This window comes from Bos grunniens, chromosome 18, assembly GCF_055505025.1.
Source record: "Bos grunniens cultivar Pamir isolate PY7600 chromosome 18, Bosgru_T2T1.0, whole genome shotgun sequence".
Lineage (NCBI taxonomy): Eukaryota > Metazoa > Chordata > Mammalia > Artiodactyla > Bovidae > Bos > Bos grunniens.
This window is the reverse complement of record NC_141182.1, coordinates 61,285,784-61,309,838: the sequence shown is the minus strand read 5'-3', so window position 1 is coordinate 61,309,838 and position 24,055 is coordinate 61,285,784. Positions and strand designations below refer to the sequence as shown.

The 24,055-nt window shown below is 44.8% G+C and overlaps 1 pseudogene across 1 annotated transcript; it reads left to right on the top strand.

The window, feature by feature from the left end:
- The first annotated feature begins 356 nt into the window (after window positions 1-356).
- LOC147354545 (cationic amino acid transporter 3-like) lies at window positions 357-21,798 on the top strand (annotated as a pseudogene). The gene is made up of 13 exons (XR_015146489.1): window positions 357-451; window positions 14,645-14,750; window positions 14,978-15,374; window positions 16,670-16,828; window positions 18,406-18,583; window positions 18,985-19,097; window positions 19,251-19,473; window positions 19,642-19,781; window positions 19,885-19,987; window positions 20,176-20,374; window positions 20,579-20,745; window positions 21,014-21,122; window positions 21,287-21,798. The product of XR_015146489.1 is annotated as a cationic amino acid transporter 3-like (transcript).
- The last annotated feature ends 2,257 nt before the right edge of the window (window positions 21,799-24,055 follow it).

The window sequence follows — 24,055 nt, the reverse complement described above, 5'->3', positions numbered from 1 at the left end:
AGGGGAGTCGACCTTTGGCAGGAGTGTAACGCCCTCCCCCCACTGCCAGTATCCAAAATAAAGCAAACTTTCCTTCCACCAACCTGGCCTCCTGAATGGCTTTTGAGCAGCCAGCAGCCAGACTTTGCTTTCGGTTACAAAATGACTGAACTGAATACTTAAAGATGGTTAAAATTTCCTGTTACGTGTATGTTACCCCAGTTAAAAACATCTTAGAAAATCTCACAAGGGTAACCACAGAGGGCTGTGGTTAAGTGCTAACAGGAACTTTGCATAAGCTTCAGGTCCTCTCAGCCCCATCCCCACCCCAATTACCCAAGGTTAAGGGTTGTCTTCTGTGCTCAGCGACTTCCCTCTTTAAATTTTGGACAAACATCAGCTCCAGCCCTGTGCGCCTTAACCTCAGCCTCCCTGACTGACCCAGTGCTCCAGGCTCTGCTCCAAGGATCCAGTGAGTCTCGGGTCACCCTCTTCTGTGGGAAACTGGGTGCTGAGTTCACATCCTCCCAAAGAGACCTCTGCAACCCCAGAGTGCAGGGGTCAGCCCGGCTCCAGCCTAAGGGTGGAGAGACCCGTTTTACAGATGAAAGTAGAAGCAGCTGGGAACTGTCTGTGTTTGTGTGAGGAGAGGAGGGGCTGGGAGAGATTGGATCAATGTCCAGGGGCTCTTGGACTGGTTTTAGTCTGGTGCTCACACAACCCTAAGATGACCCTCACATGGAGTTTGTGATGCGGGTACCACTGCCGTCAGTCTCCTGTCTCCTCTCTGCCCTCCACGTCTGCTGATGCCTCCTCTAGGAGCTGAGCATTCTGCTGAAGACAATTCAGTGGTGTTTTGTGTTGAATTACCTTGGAGTTTTGTACACTCATCAACTCTGTGAAGCTGGCTCTCCAGTTTATCCCCAGCATACAATTTTAAAAGCTGTGGTGAAATATACATAAATTTGCCAACTTCACCATTTTTAAATGAGCCTTCAGCAGTACTGGGTAAATTTACACAGCTGTGTAACCAGTTCGCAGAATTCTTTTTGTCTTGTAAACTGAAACCATGTGTGCATTGAACAATGACTCCCCATTTCCCCCCTCACCCAGCACCTAGCAAACCAGCATTCTACTTTCTGTCTGTGTAAATTTGACTGTATTAGCTATTTTATAGAAGTGGGATCATACAGTACTTGTCTTATGGTGACTGGCTTATATCACTTAGCATATTGTCCTCAAGTTTCCTCCATGTTATAGCATGGGTCAGAATTTCCCATATTTTTAAGGCTGAATAATATTCCACTGTAGGTATAGAGCACATTGTTTTTATCCATTTTTCATGGATAGCCATTTGGGTTGCTTTCATCTCTCAGCTAATCTGAATAATGCCACCATGGGTGTACAAACGTCTCCTGTGACCTCACTTTCAGTTCTTTTGGGTGTACACTCAGGAGTGGGATTGCTCAACCATGATGGTAATTTCACTTTTGGTTTTTCGGAGGAACCACCATACTTTACCCACAGCAACTGTACCATTTTATGTTCCTAAAGACAGGGCTCAAAAGTTCATCAGCAGCGTTTGAACAAGAAGGAAACACAGGTCCAGGGAAGTATATGACTTGTTCAAGGGCAGAGAGGTGGGGCCAAGATCCTAATCATGGCTTCCTGACTCTTTGAATGCTTGCCCTCAACCATAATGCTCAACTCGGACCTTAGAGTAACATGGACAGAGGCCCCCTGCTCTTAACTCGTGTTCTCTGAGTCAGCCTGGCCCTGCAGAGCAGTGTAATGGGGAGACATTCTATGTCCCAAAGGATAGAAAATGGAGTCTTTTGTTTCTGATTCAGAATGAAGATTAGTCCTCTCTTCCTCCAGGCTCTTGGGAGATTGGTTTGGTTTTCCTTTTTTTCGATATTCAATAATAATTAATTAGGAACTTTTTTTTTTTTTGCTTTTTCATTGGAGGATAATTGTTTTACAATGTTGTGTTGGTTTCTGCTGTATGATAAAGTGAATCAGTCTTAATTATAAATATACTTTCTCCCTGGTGAGCCTCCCTCCCCCTTCCCATCGCGTGTGTCTACATCCTCACAGAGAGTCAGGCTGAGCAACCTGAGCTGTGCAGAGGCTTCCCACTAACTCCATTTTACACATATAGTGTATACATGTCAATGCTACTCTGTCAATTCATCCCACCCTCTCCTTCCTGCGCTGTGTCCACAAGTCCAATCTCGATGACTCCATCTCAATTCTGGCCCTGCAAATAGGTTCATCTGTACCATATTGTACCAAACATATACATATTTGTTTTTCTCTTTCTGACTTACTTTACTCTGTATAACAGGTTCTAAGTTCATCCACCTCACTACAACTGACTCAAATTCTTTCCTTTGTATGGCTGAGCAATTTCATTGCCTATATGTACCACATCTTCTCTATCCGTGCATCTGTCTAAGGACATGTAGGTTGCTTCCATGTCCTGCCTGTTGTAAACAGGGCTGCAAAGAACATTCGCGTACATATATCTTTGTGATTTGATTTGATTTGACTTTGGTTTTCTCAGGGTTTATGCCCAGTAGTGGGTTGCCAGGTCATATGGTAGTTTTATTCCTAGTTTGTTCAGGAATGTCCATCCTGTTCTCCATAGTGGCTGTGTCAGCTTACTTTCCCACCAACAGTGCAGAAGAGTTCCCTTCTCTCCACATCCTCTCCACCATTTATTGTTTGTAGATTTTCCAATAGTGACCATTCTGACATCTGTGAGGTGACAGCTCACTGACATGTGGACCCAGTGGGGGAAGGAGAAGGTTGAACAAACTGGGGGATTAGGATTGACATGCATACACTACATGTGCAAAACAGAAAGCTAATAGGAACCTGCAGAGAGCACAGGAACCTCAGCTTGCAGCTCTGTGATGCCCTAGAGGGTTGGGATGGGCGACGGGGTGGGAGGGAGGCCCAGCAGGGAGGGGACATATGTATACATATAGCTATTCACTGGGCTTCCTTCCCTTGTGGCTCAGTGGTAAAGAATTGGCCTACCAATGCAGGAGACACAGTTTTGATCCCTGGATCAGGAAGATCCCCATGATTAGGAAATGGCAACCCACTCCAGTATTCTTGCCTGGAGAATCCCATGGACAGAGGAGCTGGTGGGCAACAGCCCATGGAGTGGCACAGAGTCAGACATGACTGAGTGGCTAAACAACAACAACAAAGCTGATTCACCTCTTTGTGTCGCAGAAACTAACACAACATTGTAAAACAGTTATACGCCAATAAAAAATCAAAAAAGAGAACACTCATATAAGTAAAATCAGAAATGAAAGAGGAGATATTGTAAAGGGTACTTCAAATGTCTTATACACATTTCTTATACTATGAAAAAGTATACGCCAACAAATTGGATAACCTGGAAGGAAAAAATAAACAATCTGAATAAACCAGTAACAAGAAAGGAGGTTGAATCAGTGATAAGAAACCTCTCAACACAGAAAAGATAGTTTCATCGGTGAATTCTACAAAACATTTGATTTAAAAAAATTTTTAAACAATTTTGGCTGCACTCGGTTTTTGTTGCTGCGGGAGGACTTTCTCTCCAGTTGCAGTGATCCGGGGCTACTCTCCATTTTCGTATGCATGCTTCTCCTTGCAGTTGCTGCTGTTTTTGTTCAGTCCCTCAGTCTTGTCTGGCTCGTTGCAACCCCATGGACTGTAGCACGCCAGATTTCCCTGTCCTTCACTGTATCCCGGAGTTTGCTCAAAGTCATGTCCATTGAATCATTGATGCCATCCAACCATCTCATCCTCTGTTGCCCCCTTCTCCTCCTGCCCTCAATCTTTCCTAGCATCAGGGTCTTTTCCAGTGAGTCAGCCCTTCACATCAGGTGGCCAAAGAATTGGAGTTTCAGCATCAGCATCAGCAGGTAGATTCTCATTCACTTATACCACCAGGGAAGTCCAAAAAACTAAGAATTTTAACAAACACAAAAGACTACATTTATTTCTAGACTCCTTCCTTGTATAAGATAATGGAGAAAACCTGAGTTGTCAGTGTGTATTCTTTGGAGGGTCCCCTCATAATGGAAGAATCTTTGATGATACCGTGATTGGGAATTTTTTCATTCTCTTCTCATGTCACATGGTTTTCTTTCAACTCCCCTCTGACTTAGTTTCTGTTCTGTCAGGGCTAGAGATTTGGATGGTTTCCAAAGGCAACCAAGGCAGGAAATCTACTGGTCCAAGGCACAGTAATGAATTCATGTCAAAAACAGGATGTATGGGGGGAGGGGGCAGAAGGCAAGAGAGAGAGAGTGAGATGAAGTGTTTCCATCTGAGATAGAAAAGAGGCAGGAAGTGAAGTGAAGTGAAGTTGCTCGGTCAGGTCCGACTCTTTGCAACCCTGTGGACTGTAGCCAACCAGACTCTAACTTCCATGGGATTTTCCAAGCAAGAGTACTGGAGTGGGTCGCCATTTCCTTCTCCAGGGGATCGTCCCTACCCAGGGATGGAACCCAGCTCTCGCGCATTGTAGGCAGACGCTTTACTGTCTGAGCCACTAGGGAAGCCCAAAAGAGGCAGGAGGAGGAGGCAAAGACAGAAGGATTAAGATACCAAAGACTGGCGGTGAGAAGGTAGGAGCAGATTATCAATAGTGAATTACAGGTCACCATGAATGCAACATCAATTTAAAATATTCATATATAATGTATATGCAAAGCACCCAAACTCAGCAATGGTTATACAACTGAGAAATAATTTCAGATGCTTCAGGAAGTACATGAAAAAGAAAAGGTGTTAATATTTGAGAGATAGAGGTCAGAAGGCTGGGAAATTTAGGGGAGGGGTGATGATCAGGACACTCACCTTGAAATACAGGGTGGCTGTTCAATGAGAAAGGGAAAAGAAAAGGAATGTGAGCATATCTGTGATATCTCAGTCTCCGTGAGATGAATTAAAAACATGGGAAATTATATTGAAAAGATGAGAGGGTGGGGAGAAAGCAGCAGAGGTGGACCTGAGTGACTCTCATGAATCAAAACAGGAAGACAGTACCTGACAATTGGGGTTGTCTACTGGGCATCCCTAGTGGCTTGGTGGTGAGAAGCCAATGCAGGAGAAGGTGGTAAGCCAATGCAGGCGGTAAGAAGCCAATTGGTCTCATGCCAATGCAGGAGGCATGGGCTTGATCCCTGATTTAGGAAGATCCCCTAAAGGAGAAAATGGCAACCCACTCGAGTATTCTTGGCTGGGAAATACCATGGACAGAGGAGCCTGGCAGGCTACAGTCCATGAGGTCGCAAAGATTCAGACACGACTGAGTGACTAAACAACAACAAAAGCAACAAAATTCTGTACGATGTTATATCAGACATGCCATTCTCAAGGCTTAAGTGTCTGTCCTCACATTACTTTAAACTCTATGTTTTCTCCTATTATATTATAGCTGTTTGAAAAGTCAGACTCTTAAAAAAATGATGTGGAATTTTTTTCAACATTTGTATGTGGACTTGATTCCAAATGTCCTTCTGTTATTAAAGAGGGGAGTGCTCCTTACTTCTAAATCCCCAATACCTATTTTAGATGTCTTTTTTTTTTTCTTCTAAATTTATACTCTCTTGTTTGGCTGCCTCAACCTGAATTATTTTTTTTTAATTTACTGAAGTATAGTTGATTTACAGTGCTGTGTTAGTTTCTTCTGTAAAGCAAGGTGACTCAGTTATGCATATGTATTGATATCTTCTTTTTCATTTTCTTTTCCGTGACTGTTTATCACAAGATATTGATTATAGTTCCCTGTGTTATACAATAGGACCTTGTTGTTTATCTAGTCAAGGCAATGGCAACCCACTCCAGTACTCTTGCCTGGAAAATCCCATGGATGGAGGAGCCTGGTGGGCTACAGTCCATGGGGTCTCGAAGAGTCAGACACGACTGAGCGACTTCACTTTCACTTTTCATTTTCATGCATTGGAGACGGAAATGGCAGCCCACTCCAGTGTTCATGCTTGGAGAATCCCAAGGATGGGGGAGCCTGGTGGGCTGCCGTCTATGGGGTCGCACAGAGTCGGACACGACTGAAGCGACTTAGCAGCAGCAGCAGCAGCATACGATAGTTTGCACATGCTAATCCCAAACTCCCAATCCTTCCTTTTCCCTCTTCCTTGGCCATCATAAGTCTGGTCTCTATATCTGTGAGTCTGTTTCTATTTCATAGGTAGATTCATTTGGGTCGTATTTTAGACTCCACATATAAATGATATCATACAGTGTCTGTCTTTCTCTTTCTGATTTACTTCACTAAGTATGATAATCCCATTATCTAGGTCCGTCCATACTGCTGCAAGTGGCATTGCTTCATTTTTCATGGCTGAGCAGTCCGTCAGGATGTAAGTATGTCTGAATATATATATTTGTTGTTGTGTAGTTGCTAAGTTCTGTCTGTCTCTTTTGCGACCACATTTACTGTAGTTAGCCACGTTCTTCTGTCCATGGAATTTCCCAGACAAGAATACTGGAGTGGGTTGTCATTTCCTTCTCCAGGAGATCTTCTGCAGGCAGATTCTTCACCACTGAGCCACTAAATATTTACACACACACACACACACACACACACATATATATATATATATATATCACATCTTGTTTATCCATTCATCTATTTGTTGCAGGAAGGGGGACCTCTTCCAGGGCCCCAAACTGGACTCTTGTCTAACACTTGGAAATGAATTGTGCAAGGAGACACGTGTGCTGACAAAGCAAGAGATTTTATTGGGAAAGGGCACCCAGGTGGAGAGCAGTAAGGTAAGGGAATTCAGGAGAACAGCTCTGCCTCATGGCTTGTAGTCTCGGGTTTTATGGTGATGGGATTAGTTTCCGGGTTGTCTTTAGCCAATCAGACTCAGAGTTCTTCCTTGTGGTGCATGCCTTGTTCAGCCAAGATGGATACAAGAGAGAAGGATTCTGGGAGGTGGGTGGACAGGTGGTGTCTCCTTTTGACCTTTCCCAAATTCTTCTGCTTGGTGGAGGCTTATTACTTACCTGTTCCTTACCAGGACCTCCTGTCATAAAACAGCTCATGCAAATGGTTATTATGGTGCCTGGCCAGGGTGGGTGGTTTCAATCAGTGTACTTCCCCTAACATATTGATGAGTTTTAGGTTGTTTCCATGCCTTGGCTATTGTAAATAGTGTTGCTATGAACATAGGGATGCATGTATCTTTTTGAATTATAGTTTTGTCTGGGTATACAGTCCGAAGTGGGATGACTGGATCTTACATCAACTCAATTTTTAATTTTTTGAGGACCCTTTATACTGTTTTCCATAATGACTGCACCACTTTACATTCCCACCAAGAGTGCAAGAGGGTTCCCTTTTCTCCACACCCTCTCCAACATTTATTATTTGTAAACTCTTTAATCATAGTCATTCTGAACAGAATGAGGTGGTGCCTCATCGTTGTTTTGATTTGCATTTCTCATGGCATCTGGTCCCATCACTTCATGGGAAATAGATGGGGAAATAGTGGAAACAGTGTCAGACTTTATTTTGGGGGGCTCCAAAATCACTGCAGATGAGGATTGCAGCCATGAAATTAAAAGATGCTTACTTCTTGGAAGGAAAGTTATGACCAACCTAGATAGCATATTAAAAAGCAGAGATATTACTTTGCCTACAAAGGTCCGTCTAGTCAAGGTTATGGTTTTTCCAGTGGTCATGTATGGATGTGAGAGTTGGACTGCAAAGAAAGCTGAACACCAAAAAATTGATGCTTTTGAACTGTGGTGTTGGAGAAGACTCTTGAGAGACTCTTGGACTGCAAGGATATCCAACCAGTCCATTCTAAAGGAGATCAGTCCTGGGTGTTCTTTGGAAGGACTGATGCTGAAGCTGAAACTCCAATACTTTGGCCACCTCATGCAAAGAGTTGACTCATTGGAAAAGACTCTGATGCTGGGAAGGATTGGGGGCAGGAGGAGAAGGGGACAACAGAGAATGAGATGGGTGGATGGCATCACCGACTTGATGGACATGAGTTTGAGTGAACTCTGAGAATTGGTGATGGACAGGGAGGCCTGTCGTGCTGTGATTTATGGGGTCGCAAAGAGTCAGACACGACTGAGTGACTGAACTGAACTGAATAATTATGAATGATGGCCATCTTTTCCTGTGCTAGTTGGCCATGTTTTATACGTCTCTTTTAGTGCCTATTTTAGGGTGCATTTTGGCAATATTGTAGGTCTTCATAGAACCGTTCAACTTCAGCTTCTTCAGCGTTACTGGTTGGGGCATAGACTTGGATTACTGTGATATTGAATGGTTTGCCTTGGAAACGAACAGAGATCATTCTGTCGTTTTTGAGACTGCATCCAAGTACTGCATTTCGGACTCTTTTGTTGACCATGATGGCTAAGACTAATAGAGTTTTGCCAAGAAAATGCACGATCATAACAAACACCCTCTTTCAACAACACAGGAGAAGATTCTACACATGGACATCATCAGATGGTCAACACCGAAATCAGATTGATTATATTCTTTGCAGCCAAAGATGGAGAAGCTCTATACAGTCAGCAAAAACAAGACCAGGAGCTGACTGTGGCTCAGATCATGAACTCCTTATTGCAAAATTCAGACTTAAATTGAAGAAAGTAGGGAAAACCACTAGACCATACAGGTATGACCTAAATCAAATCCCTTATGATTATACAGTGGAAGTGAGAAATAGATTTAAGGGCCTAGATCTGATAGATAGAGTGCCTGATGAACTATGGAATGAGGTTCGTGATATTGTACAGGAGATAGGGATCAAGACCATCCCCGTGGAAAAGAAATGCAAAAAAGCAAAATGGCTGTTTGGGGAGGCCTTACAAATAGCTGTGAAAAGAAGAGAAGTGAAAAGCAAAGGAGCAAAGGAAAGATATAAGCATCTGAATGCAGAGTTCCAAAGAATAGCAAGAAGAGATAAGAAAGCCTTCTTCAGCGATCAGTGCAAAGAAATAGAGGAAAACAACAGAACGGGAAAGACTAGAGATCTCTTCAAGAAAATTAGAGATACCAAGGGAACATTTTATGCAAAGATGGGCTCGATAAAGGACAGAAATGGTATGGACCTAACAGAAGCAGAAGATATCAAGAAGAGGTGGCAAGAATACACAGAAGACCTGTACAAAAAAGATCTTCACGACCCAGATAATCATGATGGTGTGATCACTGACCTAGAGCCAGACATCCTGGAATGTGAAGTCAAGTGGGCCTTAGAAAGCATCACTACAAACAAAGCTAGTGGAGGTGATGGAATTCCAGTGGAGCTATTCCAAATCCTGAAAGATGATGCTGTGAAAGTGCTGCACTCAATATGCCAGCAGATTTGGAAAACTCAGTAGTGGCCACAGGACTGGAAATGGTCAGTTTTCATTCCAATCCCAAAGAAAGGCAATGCCGAAGAATGCTCAAACTACCACACAATTGCACTCATCTCACACACTAGTAAAGTAATGCTCAAAATTTTCCAAGCCAGGCTTCAGCAATATGTGAACCGTGAACTTCCTGATATTCAAGCTGCTTTTAGAAAAGGCAGAGGAACCAGAGATCAAATTGCCAACATCCACTGGATCATGGAAAAAGCAAGAGAGTTCCAGAAAAACATCTATTTCTGCTTTATTGACTATGCCAAAGCCTTTGAGTGTGTGGATCACAATAAACTGTAGAAAATTCTGAAAGATATGGGAATACCAGACCACCTGATCTGCCTTTTGAGAAATCTATATGCAGGTCAGGAAGCAACAGTTAGAACTGGACATGGAACAACAGACTGGTTCCAAATAGGAAAAGGAGTACATCAAGGCTGTATATTGTCACCCTGTTTATTTAACTTCTATGCAGAGTAGATCATGAGAAACGCTGGACTCAGAGAAACGCTGGACTCAAAGTAACACAAGCTGGAATCAAGATTGCTGGGAGAAATATCAATAACCTCAGATATGCAGATGACACCACCCTTATGGCAGAAATTGAAGAGGAACTAAAAAGCCTCTTGATGAAAGTGGAGAGTGGCAAGAGAGTTCCAGAAAAATATCTATTTCTGCTTTATTGACTATGCCAAAGCCTTTGACTGTGTGGATCACAATAAACTGTGGAAAATTCTGAAAGAGATGGGAATACCAGACCACCTGATCTGCCTTTTGAGAAATCTATATGCAGGTCAGGAAGCAACAGTTAGAACTGGACATGGAACAACAGACTGGTTCCAAATAGGAAAAGGAGTAAGTCAAGGCTGTATATTGTCACCCTGCTTATTTAACTTCTATGCAGAGCACATCATGAGAAACCCTGGACTGGAAGAAACACAAGCTGGAATCAAGATTGCCGGGAGAAATATCAGTAACCTCAGATATGCAGATGACACCACCCTTATGGCAGAAATTGAAGAGGAACTAAAAAGCCTCTCTATGAAAGTGAAAGTGGAGAGTGAAAAAGTTGGCTTAAAGCTCAACATTCAGAAAACGAAGATCATGGCATCCGGTCCCATCACTTCATGGGACATAGATGGGGAAACAGTGTCAGACTTTATTTTTCTGGGCTCCAAAATCACTGCAGATGGTGACTTCAGCCATGAAATTAAAAGACGCTTACTCCTTGGTAGGAAAGTTATGACCAACCTAGTTAGCATATTGAAAAGCAGAGACATTACTTTGCCAACAAAGGTTCGTCTAGTCAAGGCTATGGTTTTTCCTGTGGTCATGTATGGATGTGAGAGTTGGACTGTGAAGAAGGCTGAGTGCCGAAGAATTGATGCTTTTGAACTGTGGTGTTGGAGAAGCCTCTTGAGAGTCCCTTGGACTGCAAGGAGATCCAACCAGTCCATTCTGAAGGAGATCAACCCTGGGATTTCTTTGGAAGGAATGATGCTAAAGCTGAAACTCCAGTACTTTGGCCACCTCATGGGAAGAGTTGACTCATTGGAAAAGACTCTGATGCTGGGAGGGATTGGGGGCAGGAGGAGAGGGGATGACAGAGGATGAGATGGCTGGATGGCATCACTGACTCGATGGACGTGAGTCTGGGTGAACTCCAGGAGTTTGTGATGGACAGGGAGGCCTGGCGTGCTTGGATTCATGGGGTTGCAAAGAGTCAGACACCACTGAGTGACTGAACTGAACTGAACTTTGGCAATATTAGCTGGATGAATTCTGTACACTGCTTCTTTCCTTGGCCACATATTTTACTAGTGAAAGAAAAGTGAAAGTGTTAGTTGTTCAGTTGTGTCCAACTCTTTGTGACCCCATGGACTATAGCCTGCCAGGCTCCTCTGTCCACGGGATTCTCCAGGCAAGAACATTGGAGCAGGTTGCAGTTCCCTCCTGCAGGGGATCTTCACTATCCACATTTCTATGTCTCCTGCATGGCAGGCAGATTCTTTACTGTCTGAGCCACCAGAGAAGCTTATATCATCTTGTTGAAGCATTTAAACTTTATTGCTGTTGGGGCAGAATATCGTGTCCTCTATCCTCTTAGGTTCTTTGTCTGGAGCCTGCAAAGTAGACACATGAAGAGTAGATAAACAGGAGAAAGAAGCCTTCTGTTTACATTTCCCAAGAAAGGAGGCAAGTGGGCTCTAGGCTAGATATTTACAATCTGCCTTCTGTTCCCACTGGGAGATGGAAATGACAGGAACAGAGTAAATAGCTGGACTTTGTCTGCTGTGGACACGATAATATAACAATCATGGCACGGACAAAGAGGGGCTAAACCCTGTGTGTGTAAAAGATCAAGGGGTCACATATTTTCTATCTTTAGGGCACCGCACATGCACAGAAAGTCTCCTTGGGGGGCAAAAAGATGGGAGTGCCATCCCGTAATAGGTGATGTCCAGGGCCCCCAGAGGCCTGTGTGTTGGAATCCATCTAGGAAAAAAGTCTGCACACACTTGTCAGGGAGGGTCCTAGGGCAGGGCAGATAATTAGCCAAAGACAAACAAAGACAGGAAGAACCACCCTGTACAGATGATTTAACAGTCTCTTTATGGGCTCCTCCTCCTTCGGGAGGACGCCCACAGCCTTTCTATTGTGTGTGAACTCTGCCTGGCTTCTGTCTTAACAAACCTCCTCTGTGCTCCCCCACGACTGTGCTGTGTCTCCAGTAACGCACGTTTATCATATTTTTAGTTTTTGCCTCCTGGAGAAATGCATTTTTTTACTGGGGGCAAGAACCAGGAGAACCTTGTTTCTAGTTTCTAGCCACTGGTGGACTAGAGATTAAGATTCCTGGTTTTTCACCCAGGCCACCCGGGTCCAATTCCTGGGCAGAGAACTAAGCCACTCCTCACGGTTGATCTCTCTCCAAGATCATTGATGCTGAAGCCTGGGATTTCAAGGTAAACTGCCAGTCTCCCCAAACTGCTGGCTGGAGACTTCTGACTCTCTCTCTCTCCCATGACAACTTGCTTACTCTCACTCTCTGCTTTGTTCTCTTTTCAAGACCCACAGGGCTGAATCTAGGTCCGCACAGTGAAGGAGCCCTGCTGCTGCTGCTTAGTCGCTTCAGTCGTGTCCGCCTCTGTGTGACCCCATAGACGGCAACCCACCAGGCTCCCCAGTCCCTGGGATTCTCCAGGCAAGAACATTGGAGTGGGTTGCCATTTCCTTCTCCATTGTATGAAAGTGAAAAGTGAAAGTGAAGTCGCTCTGTCGTGTCCGACTCTTAGCGACCCCACGGACTGCACCAGGCTCCTCCATCCATGGGATTTTCCAGGCAAGAGTACTGGAGTGGGGTGCCAATGTTTTTCTCTCTCCTTTCCTCTTTCTCTTGTCTGCCTGATCTACAACTCCCAGCATGTCCCTTGCCCAAGCAGTGCTTCCTCATCAACTTTCGAGAAACACGCCGGGAATCAGAGCTGGGCGCCTACCGCCACCACCAGCAAATCGCTCCCTGCTGTGTTGCTGTTGCTCAGCTGCTCAGTCATGTCTGAGTCTTGCGACCCCAAGGACTGTAGCCAGCCAGGCTCCAAGTTTTCTTGCTCTTTCAGATTCTTCTGTAATTTTAAGACACTATATTTGTAAAAAGAAAAAATGCTAACAATCATTTGACCATCACATGGTTGCCACAAACCTTCAATTTATAAGAAAAGGCAGTATCTTTGAGGCACAATAAATCAGTGCATGATAGTGCTTGTACATGTATATGTACAGATTTAAAATATAAGTATAATTAATGCACAAATATGCATTTATATAAAAGCTGTGTATTGAAATATATATTTGAATATTCACTCTTTGTCTGAAATTCAGTATATCTAGGTGTTTTGTATTTTTATTTATTAAATCGCTCACTCCTTGGTGTCCATGTATACTCTCTGTATTCTACTCTCTTCTTAGAAGAGCATTAGTCATGTGGGGTTAGGAGCCACCCTAATAGCACAGGTATAGGAGTAAGAAGGTAATCAGTTAGCACCAAGCAGTCAGGGTTGCTGTCATCTTGAGGTGCTGGAAGGAAAATTGCAAGGTTCAGACGATTATATCAAGCCAAAGTGACATTGGGTGAAGGGAGTTACGGTACCTCCTAAGAGGCCAGTTGACTCAGAACAGTGTCGAGTATGACAGAATTTAAGAGATTCAACTGGGTGAGCAACAGAAATAGTCAGAGACCACAGTTACAAGTTCTTCAGGCAGCAGGACACCATCTGGGAAGGGAACCTTGTCTTTTCATGGACACCATAAGAAAGGAGTTGTTCATCCTTATTTTCAAAACAGATGTTCTTTATCTCAGTGGTTAAGACAGATGAGCTGTGAGAGTCAGACAGGCTGTCTTAGTTCACACAAAGTTCAAACTGAACCACCAATAAGCCAAAATGACTTCCCCATTCCTCAATATATGAACATTTTCTCCCTCACAAGCAGATAAAAATCTTAAAACCATATGATCCAGCAATTCTACTTCTGAGTATACACCCAGAAGAGTTGGAGAGAAGCACAGTCTGGAAGACATATGTGTATACCTGTGTTCATAGCAGCATTATTCACAATAACCAAAGCATGAAAGAAACCCAAGTGTCCATTGACCAAGAAACAGATAAGCCAGGTGTGGCATGTACTTATAATACTATGGAGTATTATTCAGCATTAAAAATGGAATTCTAACACATGCTACAACATGGATGAATTTTGTTGACATTGTACTAAGTAAAGCCTGACAACAAAAGAGAAATAGTGTATGAACCTACAAGAATGAAGTACCTAGAGTGGTCCCAAAGAGTTGGACATGACTGAAGCAACTTAGCACTAGCTCTAGAGTGGTCAGGCTCACAGAGACAGAGGGTGTAATGGTGGTTGCCAAGACTGGTGGAGAAGAAAGGAAGAATTTTGTTGTATGGGTACAGAGTTTCAGTTTTAAAAGATGAAGAAAGTTCTACAGTTTGGTTGCCCAAAATGTAAATGTACTTAACTAAACTACACACTTAAAAAAGATTAAAATAGTTAATGTTACGTTCTGGGTATTACAACACAATTAAAAAAAAAACAAAAAACAAACAAAAAAACCCTCTCAGAAGCACCCCCTGAGGTAACCACAGAAGAATCAAGGGCTGATAGCAACTCTGCAGATGCTTCCTTCCTGCCCCCAACTCCATCCCCACCCCAACAAAAAGTTGTCTTTTGCTCACAGGGACTCCCCGCTTCGGTTCTTGGAGATATCTCAGCTCCAGCCCCGCATGGCTTAACCTCAGCCTCCCTGACTGACCCAGTGCTCCAGGCTCTGCTCCAAGGATCCAGTAAGTCTCGGGTCACCCTCTTCTGTGGGAGACTGGGCGCTGAGTTCACATACTCCCAAGGAGACCTCTGCAACCCCAGAGTGCAGGGGGTCAGCCCGGCTGCAGCCTGAGGGTAGAGAGACCCATTTTCCAGATGAAAGTAGAAGGAGCTGGGAGCTGTTGTGCTGTGTCAGAAGAAGTGGGGGGCTTCATCATCTTGATGGCTTTGCATCTTGTTTCCTCAGCAGATAGTAGCCTCGTGACCTCCGTCTAGGATGCTTCAGGATGCTCGCCAATTTGGTCAGAAGCTGGTGCGCAGGCGGCCACTGGGTCCCAGAGAGGAGACTGAGCATCACATGGCTGGTTGTCTGAACACCCTAGACCTGGTGATCATAGGCGTGCGCAGGATGTTGGGAGCTGGCGTGCACATCCTGGTTGGTACAGTGGCCAAGTACATCGCTGGACCAGCAATCGTCCTCTCCTTCTTGGTGGCTGCCCTGTCTTCTCTGTTGTCTGGGTTCTGCTATATAGAATTTGGGGCCCGGGTACCAAGCTCTGGTTCTATGTATCTCTACAGCTGTACCATCATGGGTCAGGTGTATGGCTTCATCATCGGCTGGAATCGCATACTGTCCTTAACTGTTGGTGAGATTTTGGGGTACAGGAAGGGGTGGGGCTTCAGATCAAGAGACTAGGAGATATGAATGGGATCTTTGCTCATTCACAAGCAGATGTTATCCACCTTGCGGGGCTGTGCTGTCCTCAGTCACTGCAGTCGTGTCCAACTCTTTTTGACCCCATGGACTGTAGCTCTCTAGGTTCCTCTATCCTTGGGATTTTGTCAGGCAAGAATACTGGAGTGAGTTGCCATGTCCTGGTTGCCATGCCCTCCTCCCGGATCTTCCCAATCCAGGGATCAAACCCCACCTTGTGGGGGGAGATGGGTAATAGTGACAGAAAGGCTCTACAACTTCATTCTACTCAGTTTGATGCCATTGTTGATGTTCAGTCTCTAAATTGTGTCTGACTCTTTGCAACCCCAGGAACCGCAACACGCCAGGTTTCCCTTCAATCCTGCTTTCCTTAAACGATGAGACTAAGAACCTTGAGGGCTTCCCAGGTGGCTCAGTAGCAAAAAATCTGACTGCCAGTACAGGAGACTTGGGTTTAATCCCTGGGTCAGGAAGAATCCCTGAAGAAAGCCATGGCAACCTACTCCAGTATTCTTGCCTGCATTATTCCACAGACAGAGGAGCCTGGTGTGCTGCAGTCCATGGTGTCACAAAGAGCTGGACACGACTTAAGGGCTAAACACAGTGACAACAAATAACCCTGAAGGAAAGGGAACTCTAGGGAGTGTGTGTGTGTGTGTTAGTCACTCAGTCTTGTCCGACTCTTTGCAATCCCATGGACTATAGCCCTCTCGGCTCCTCTATCCATGGAATTCTCCAGACAAGAATACTGGAATGAATTGCCATCTCCTTTTCCCAAGGATCTTCCAAGGCAAGGGATCGAACTCCGGTCTCCCGCATTGCAGGCGGATTCTTTACCATCTGAACCACCCCCTGCACAGGGAGTGGGTAGAGGGAGGCAAATTCCTCAGGATTATCTCCTCATCGTAGTGAAGACTTTGGTTAGCTGCTGACTTCCCAGCACTTTTCCTGACACTCTGATTTAAAATGCCAATTCCGATCCCACCATCCTGGTCCCACCTCCCTGTGCTTTTTGTTCATTTTCTGTAACTTTGATCTCCTAGCATATTAAAGAGTTAACCTATGTTGTGAATCATCTGGGCCTGCCCTCCCCACCTGATGAGAAGAAACTCTTTGAATCCCTAGATATTATGGGTTTTTTGTTGTTGCTGTTGTTCACTCCTCTCCCTAGATCATTGTGGTTCAATTTCTGTTTGCTCATAAACATTCCTTCTTCTGCTGCTGTAGGCACTGCCTGTATAGCCCGGGCCTGGAGCTACACCTTCGACAGCCTGACTGGGAACCACATCTCTCAGGGGTTAGAGGGAACTTTCTCCCTGTATATGCCCTACTACCTGGCCAAGTACCCAGACTTTTTCGCCCTGGGCCTGGTGCTGCTGCTCATGGGTGAGTCAGGGGTCAGAGTTAGGATGGGAAGAGTGAGATGTGAAAGGGAAGCTGGGTTGGGAAAGCCTCAGGGTTACTGAATGGAGAGGGGATTAAGACTGGGAAGGAAGGTTTGCAATAAGAAAGAGAGGAAGGCAAAACAAAGACCATTTTTTCCCTACCCTTGGACTATTGAAAATTTGGGCTGGATCATTCTTTGAGGTAGAGGTAATAGGTGGCTCAGATAGTAAAGAATCTGCCTGCAATGCGGGAGACCAGGGTTCCATCCTTGAGTCCTTGAGTCCGGAAGATCCCCTGGAGAAGGGAATGGTTACACACTCCAGTATTCTTGCCTGGAGAATCCCACGGACAGAGGAGCCTGGTGGGCTACAGTCTATGGGGTCGCAAAGAGTCGGACACGACTAAATGACTAACACTTTTGTTCTTTGGGGTTGGGGGCTGTCCTGGGCATTTCAGTATTTTTTTTTAATCATTTTTTGGGGAATTCCCTGGTGGTCCAGTGGTTAGGACTCTGTGCTTTCACTAATAAAGGTGCAGGTTCAATCCTTGATTGGGGAACTAAGATCCCACCTGGCAAGCGGGTCACCCCTCCCCCCCAAAAAAGATCATTGTTGAATATTGAGTAGCAACGCTGAACTTTATGTACTATATACCAATGATACCCAGCTCTCCAAACTGTATCAATCACAATGTTTCCAGACAGTGCCAAAAGTCCCTTGTGGGATAAAATTACCCCAGTTGAGAATCAAAGTTGTTTTTTTTCTTCCTGGCCGCACTGGGTCTTCTTGTGTGACCTTCAGGCTCTTCATTGCTGTGCTTAGGCTCAGCAGTTGCGGCATGGAACATGGGATCTTAGTCCCTGGACCAGAGATCAAACTTATATCCTCTGCAATGCAAGGCAGTTTCTCAACCTCTGCACCATTAGGGAAGTACCAAAGATTTTATAAAATTATTTTTTATTATTTTTTTACTTTATTATTTTATTGGAATATAACTATTTTACAATGTTGTGTTAGTTTCTGCTGGACATCATTGTGAATCAGCCATATGTACACATATATCTCCTTCCTTTTGAGCCTCCCTCCCACCCCACAAAGATTGTTTTTAACTGAGAGGAAACTTTTCCAGTTTACTGAGATATAATTGACATACAACACTGTATAAGTTTAAGATGATTTGATAGACATGTATATTGTGAGGTGATGGCCACAATAAGAAATTAACCACCTGAAAGTGTACAGTTTGGTGGCACTTAGTACATTCTCAATGTTGTGTAACCATCACCTCCTTCCAGTTCCAAACATGTTCTTCACAACAAAAGGAAGCCCCATACCCACTGAGCAGTCACTGTCTGTCCACCACCCATAACCACCAGTCCTAGGCAAAAATGTGTTTACTTTCTATCTCTATGGACTTAGTTATTTATTTGGCCTCATCATGAGCATGCAGAACTTCCCCAACCAGAGATCAAACCTGTGCCCCCTGCCGTGGAAACTTGGAGTATTAACCACTGGACTACCAGGGGAGTCCTGGATTTAGTTATTTGGAAAGTTTCATTTTCCAGTTTTACCCCACAGGACTACTGGTTCTGGGAGTTCATGCGTTACCCCAGGTTAACAAAGTGTTCACGGGCATCAACATTTCGGTCCTCAGCTTCATCATCGTCTGTGGCTTCATTAAGGGAGACCTGCACAACTGGAAGCTCGCGGAACAGGACTACACACTGAACACATCTGGATCCAGTGACATTTACAGGTTAGGAGGATGTCCTTGACCTTAGTAAGGTGTGGCGTGAGAAAGGGTACCCATCTGGGAATCTGGGGGTTGAAGAGATCTTGGGCTTCTTTGGTGGCTCAGATGATAAAGAATCCACCTGCAATGCAGGAGACCAGGGTTCAGTCCCTGGGTCTTCCTGATCCTCTGGAGAATAGAATGGCTAACTACTCCAGTATTCTTGCCTGGAATATTCCACAGACAGAGGAGCCTGGTGGGCTACAATCTGAGTTTGAAGTTGGACACAGCTGAGAAACTAACCTAAAGAGATCCAGGTGGAGGGGGTCCTGGAGCCCAGGACTTGTCATATTAAGGGAGGAGTCCAGTATACATGGCTGAACACACCTCACCCACGTTCTTTCTTGTTTCTTCTCTCACCATAGCTTGGGCCCTCTGGGTTCTGGAGGGTTTGTGCCTTTTGGCCTTGATGGGATTCTCTGAGGAGCAGCTTTATGTTTCTACATGTTTATTGGTTTTGATTCCATTGTCACTACAGGTAACATGGTCACCCTGTGTCCCATCCAGGGTGTGGGCACGGATTGGGCTGCCCTTGGGCATAGGGGTTTCTTTTGGAGGTTCAACAGGAAAGCGGATTTTGTGCTTTCACTCTGGTGTGTTTCCTGACCCAGTGTTTCCTCTAATCCTGCAGGGGAAAAAGCCCAAAATCCTCAGCGGTCCATCCCCATCAGCATCGTGGTCTCAGTCTTGATCTGCTTTGTGGCATATTTTGGTGTCTCAGCAGCGCTCACCCTCATGGTGCCCTACTACCAAATTCACCCTGACAGCCCCTTTCTACAGGCTTTTCTCCATGTTGGGTGGGGCCCTGCCAGATATGCTGTGGCTGTTGGCATCCTCTGTGCTCTTTCATCCAGGTCAGTGGCATGGCTTTCTCCTCGTTGACTGTCAGATGCTCGGGTATCCCAGCCCTTGGGATTGAGAGACAAGAGAGAAAGACACCTTACCCCGTGTAGACGAGGGAGCGGATGCCCTGGTCTCTCCTGCTTCTGCACGTTCTCACTCCTCTCTGTTTTCTTTTCCAGCCTCCTGAACACCATGTTTGCCATGTCTTGGTTGATCTACACAATGGCAGAGGACGGGCTCCTTTTCTGATTTCTTGCCCAGATCAACGCCCGTACACGCACTCACATCAAGGTTATCATGATTTCTGGAGTCCTTGCAGGTAGATAAACAAAACCCACCCCCTTTGGATTATCTTCCTTGGCTTGCATATTCCCAGCTGTTTCTCACTCCATCCCCCCACCTTGTTTATGCCCTCCTTCTAGGGGTCTTGGCGTTACTCTTCCATTTCAGTGATCTGATGGATCTCATGTCACTTCGGTCCCTGCTTGCTAACTTGGTGGTCGATTTTTCTGTCCTTGTGCTCAGGTGAGACTCCGCTCCACCCTGACTGGGGGTCTTTGACTTGTGGGGATTGATGGGGGCTAATCCTCTCTGCCTTCATGCTGCCTTCTAAATGTCCTGCTCTGCTTTTGTGGGAAAAAAAGATGGATTCGACTGTGTGATGTTGGGTGAGTAGGGACTGCTGTTCATGTTGCATCATACTTCTAATTCAGGTATCACTCAGACCAGAGTTTAAGCAAGAACCAAAAAACAGAGGAAGAAAGTGAGATGGAGCTTGTAGTCAAAGAAAGGTCTTTGGACCCTGTACCTAAGCCAACATCTCAAGGAATCTCAAGAGTCTGTGGTTCCCTGCCAGCACCATCCCCACCCAGACATCTGGCCAGATTGTCTATGGATGTGCCATAGTGCTTGGTGAGCACTGGGATCTGTCTCTGGCGGTATTCTGAAATTGACAAGATAAGGTGGGAATGTGTATTTCATCAGTTGAGGAATGCTGGAGGTATGATGAGCCTTCATGATGTGGGAGGTTTTGGGGAGGAGTGTGACCCAAGGTCTTGACATCTTTGGCTTCTGGAGTCGAACCTGTTCTGTTCTCCTCCACCTTGACCCTTGTAGTTGTCCTGCTGATAATCCTGAGCCTGATCTTGTACCGGTGGCCCAGCCAGGTGTTCTCTGGAGACCCCGTGCTCACCACAGTGGCTGTGCTGCTGCTGCTGCTCATCACTGGGGTCACGGCCATCATCTGGAGGCAGCCCCAGGACCCCACTGCTCTTCACTTCAGGGTAGGTGACCTCATGTGCCCAAAGTGTCCACCTTGAGTGAAGGAGGTCTGCGTGCTTTAGGTCTAAGCTTCCTTTGCTGGACCAGGGAAGAAGGGGAGTTGCTGAAACCTATGGACCCTTCCCTGATCCACACTCAGTGCTTTACATGCACTAAGTAGGCACTGAACACACAGCCTGAATGGCACTGAACTTGTCCCACCCACATGGGATAGGGTCTCCCTTTCAGATGCCTAGGGTGTGTTCAGGGATGAACTGACTCTGCCCACAGGTCCCTGCTCTGCCTTTCCTCCCACTGGTGAGCATCTTTGTGAACATTTACCTGATGGTGCATATGACTACTTGGACCTGGGTCCTATTTGGCATCTGGATGGGGATTGGTAAGTGACTTTCTGGAGTAAAGAGGCCTCTTGGATAAACGAACCCAATCTTCCTACCACCTCTCCCCTAAACTGTGTCAGATACCATGATAGGAGGTCTATTGGGCATTTATAAGTGAGGAGAGTGCCTGCTTTTACTTCTCACTGTCTCATTTCCCTACTAGGATTTGCCATATACTTTGGATATGGGATCCGACACAAGTTGGAGGAGAACACTGAGCAACACACTGGCCTCCACCTCCCAAATGCTGGACAAAGACATCCCTAGTGATGAATCATCTTAACCACAGGAGAGAGATGCTGTGTGGAATCCCTCCATGCACTGGAGGATCTGCTTCGAGAGGCACTGTGAGCCTCTATGGACTGTGAAGGCAGAATGCATTTATAGCTGTGTATTTATTGCTAGTGGACAAAGTGACTTTAATGCTGCAAATGCTGAAGGAAGCATTTAAAAGCATAATCAGTTAAGTTCAGTCGCTCAGTTGTGTCTGACTCTTTGCGACCCCATGAATCGTAGCATGCCAGGCCTCCCTGTCATCACCAACTCCCGGAGTTCACTCAAATTCTTGTTCATCGAGTTGGGTAATACACACCCAGAAAAGAGAATTTTCATGAAAAATGTACAGAAATGTAACCAGAAACCAAAGGAAGAAATAAAATATTAACTTACACATAAGCAGTGTCCTCTTATGCCTGTTGTCAGTGAAAACACACAAATTGTCACAGGAGAAGGAAACACAGGTAACCATATGTGCAAGAGCTGTACTTCAGGGGGTTTCCCTGGCACTCCAGTGGTTAAGACTTGCCTTCTAATGCAGGGGGTGCCAGTTCGATCCCTGGTCGTGGGGCTAAGATCCCACATGCCTCACAACCAAAAATCAAAACATAAAGCAGAAGCAATAAAGACTTTAAAAATGGTCCACATTAAAAAAAAAAATTTTTTTTTTAAAAAAAGAGTTGCACTTTAGGGAATTCCCTGGAGATCCAGGATTTAGGACCCAGTGCTTTCACGGCCAGGGCCAGGGTTCAATCCCTGGTTGGAGAACTCAGATCCTGCAAACTGTGCAGTGTGGCCAAAAAATAAGAAAAAAAAAACAACATAAATGCGAGTTTAAAAAAAGAGTTGCATTTTAAACATGAGAAAGCAGATGCATTGGAAGCAGAAGGAACGAAGAGATACACTGTGCAAACAGTAACACAAGAAAGATGCATAGCCATATTAATATCAGATGAAAGAGATTTTAAGAAAAAGAGAATAATAATAGATAAATGGAATTATTTTACTGAGAAAGAGAAATGGTCATTTTCATCTTCTCCCCCAGCTTTACTGAGACATATATCACACTGTGTAATAAGCACTTTACTTTTCTGTCACGGACTATTAGAGTTAGATAGTAGAGTTGACGAGGAAAAGTTCTTTAATTGGAAAATAAAAACCCTGCATTGCCAGAGGTAAGGAAAGAGGGTGGGAAGTAATGATTGGTTGATGAATGGTTACGGTTGTGTGAAAGTTGTTCAAGCATGTCCGACTCTTTGCAACCCCATGGGCTATACAGTCCATGGAATTCTCCAGGCCAGAATACTGGAGTGGGTAGCCTTTCCCTTCTCCAGGGGATCTTCTTATCCCAGGGATTGAACCCAGGTCTCCTGTATTGCAGGCAGATTCTTTACCAGCTGAGCCACAGGGAAGACCATGGTTATGGCTGGGTGGAACTAAAAGATAGGAAGCGAAACTAGAGAAGTAAAAATAAAAAGATGTTACCGAAGAAAATAATGCTTGAAACAGATTATGGACATGGAGGACATTGATTATTATGAAGTACCCAACTATTTGTGGGAATGAGCAGCTGCAGTAGAGAGAAAGAGGGATGGAGGTAAAGAAATTAAGCAGCAAAGTTGTTAAATGAGTTTTTTCAAAAATAGAAGAGGATGAACAGAATTAGGAAAATCCTGCAAGTTCACTGTCCTGCAAGTCTACTGAAATACAGGCTGGGAAACAATGGAGACTGAAACTGTCGGGTTAAACTTTGATGGAAGAGGCTGACATCACCTGATCGTTGTTCTTCCCTTACCGCTGGGGGACAACCAGATACCCCGTGTTAGCCAGTGTGCTGCAACAGACAACACAGAACACCGCCCGGAACACAGTCCTGATGAAAAGCTGAATCAGAGTGTCCTCAAGCCTCTAGATCAACTACAGCTCATCGTGATCATAAGGGATAGATTCACAGTTTGAGTAAAAACACAATCAGCCAAAACCAGGATGTTGATAATTCCCCAGGGCAGAAAAATGATCCAGTATTTATACCAATTAAATAGCATGACCAATAGCCATAAAAAGGAATGCATTTGACTCAGTTCTAATGAGGTGGATGGACATAGAGCCTTTAATACAGAGTGCAGTAAGTTAGAAAGAGCAGAACAAATATCCTACATTAATGCGTGTGTATGGAATCTAGAAAGATGGTGGTACTGAGGAACCTATCTGTAGGGCAGCAATAGAGATGCAGACATAGAGAACAGACTTGTGGGCACAGTGGGGGAAGGAGAGGGTGGGATGAATTGAGAGAGGAGCACTGAAACATTTCCATTACCGGTGTAAAACAGATGGCTAATGGGAAGTTGGTCTATAACCCAGGGAGCTCAGACCCAGTGCCTTGTGACAATCTAGAGGGGTGGATGGAGTGGGAGGTGGGAGAGGAGGCCCAAGAGGGAGGGGACATACGTGTACCTATGGCTGATTCATGGCAATGTATGGCGGAAACGAATAAGTCATTGTAAAGCAATTATCCTCCAATTAAAATTTTTTTTAAAAAGGTGTGTGAAATGGATTCCAGATAAACTGTCTCCAATGCCCCCTGTTGTTAAAGTGGGAGTGCTCTTTCCTTCTAAGTCTCTGATGCCTATTTTAGTTCCTGACACATAGTCGTCTC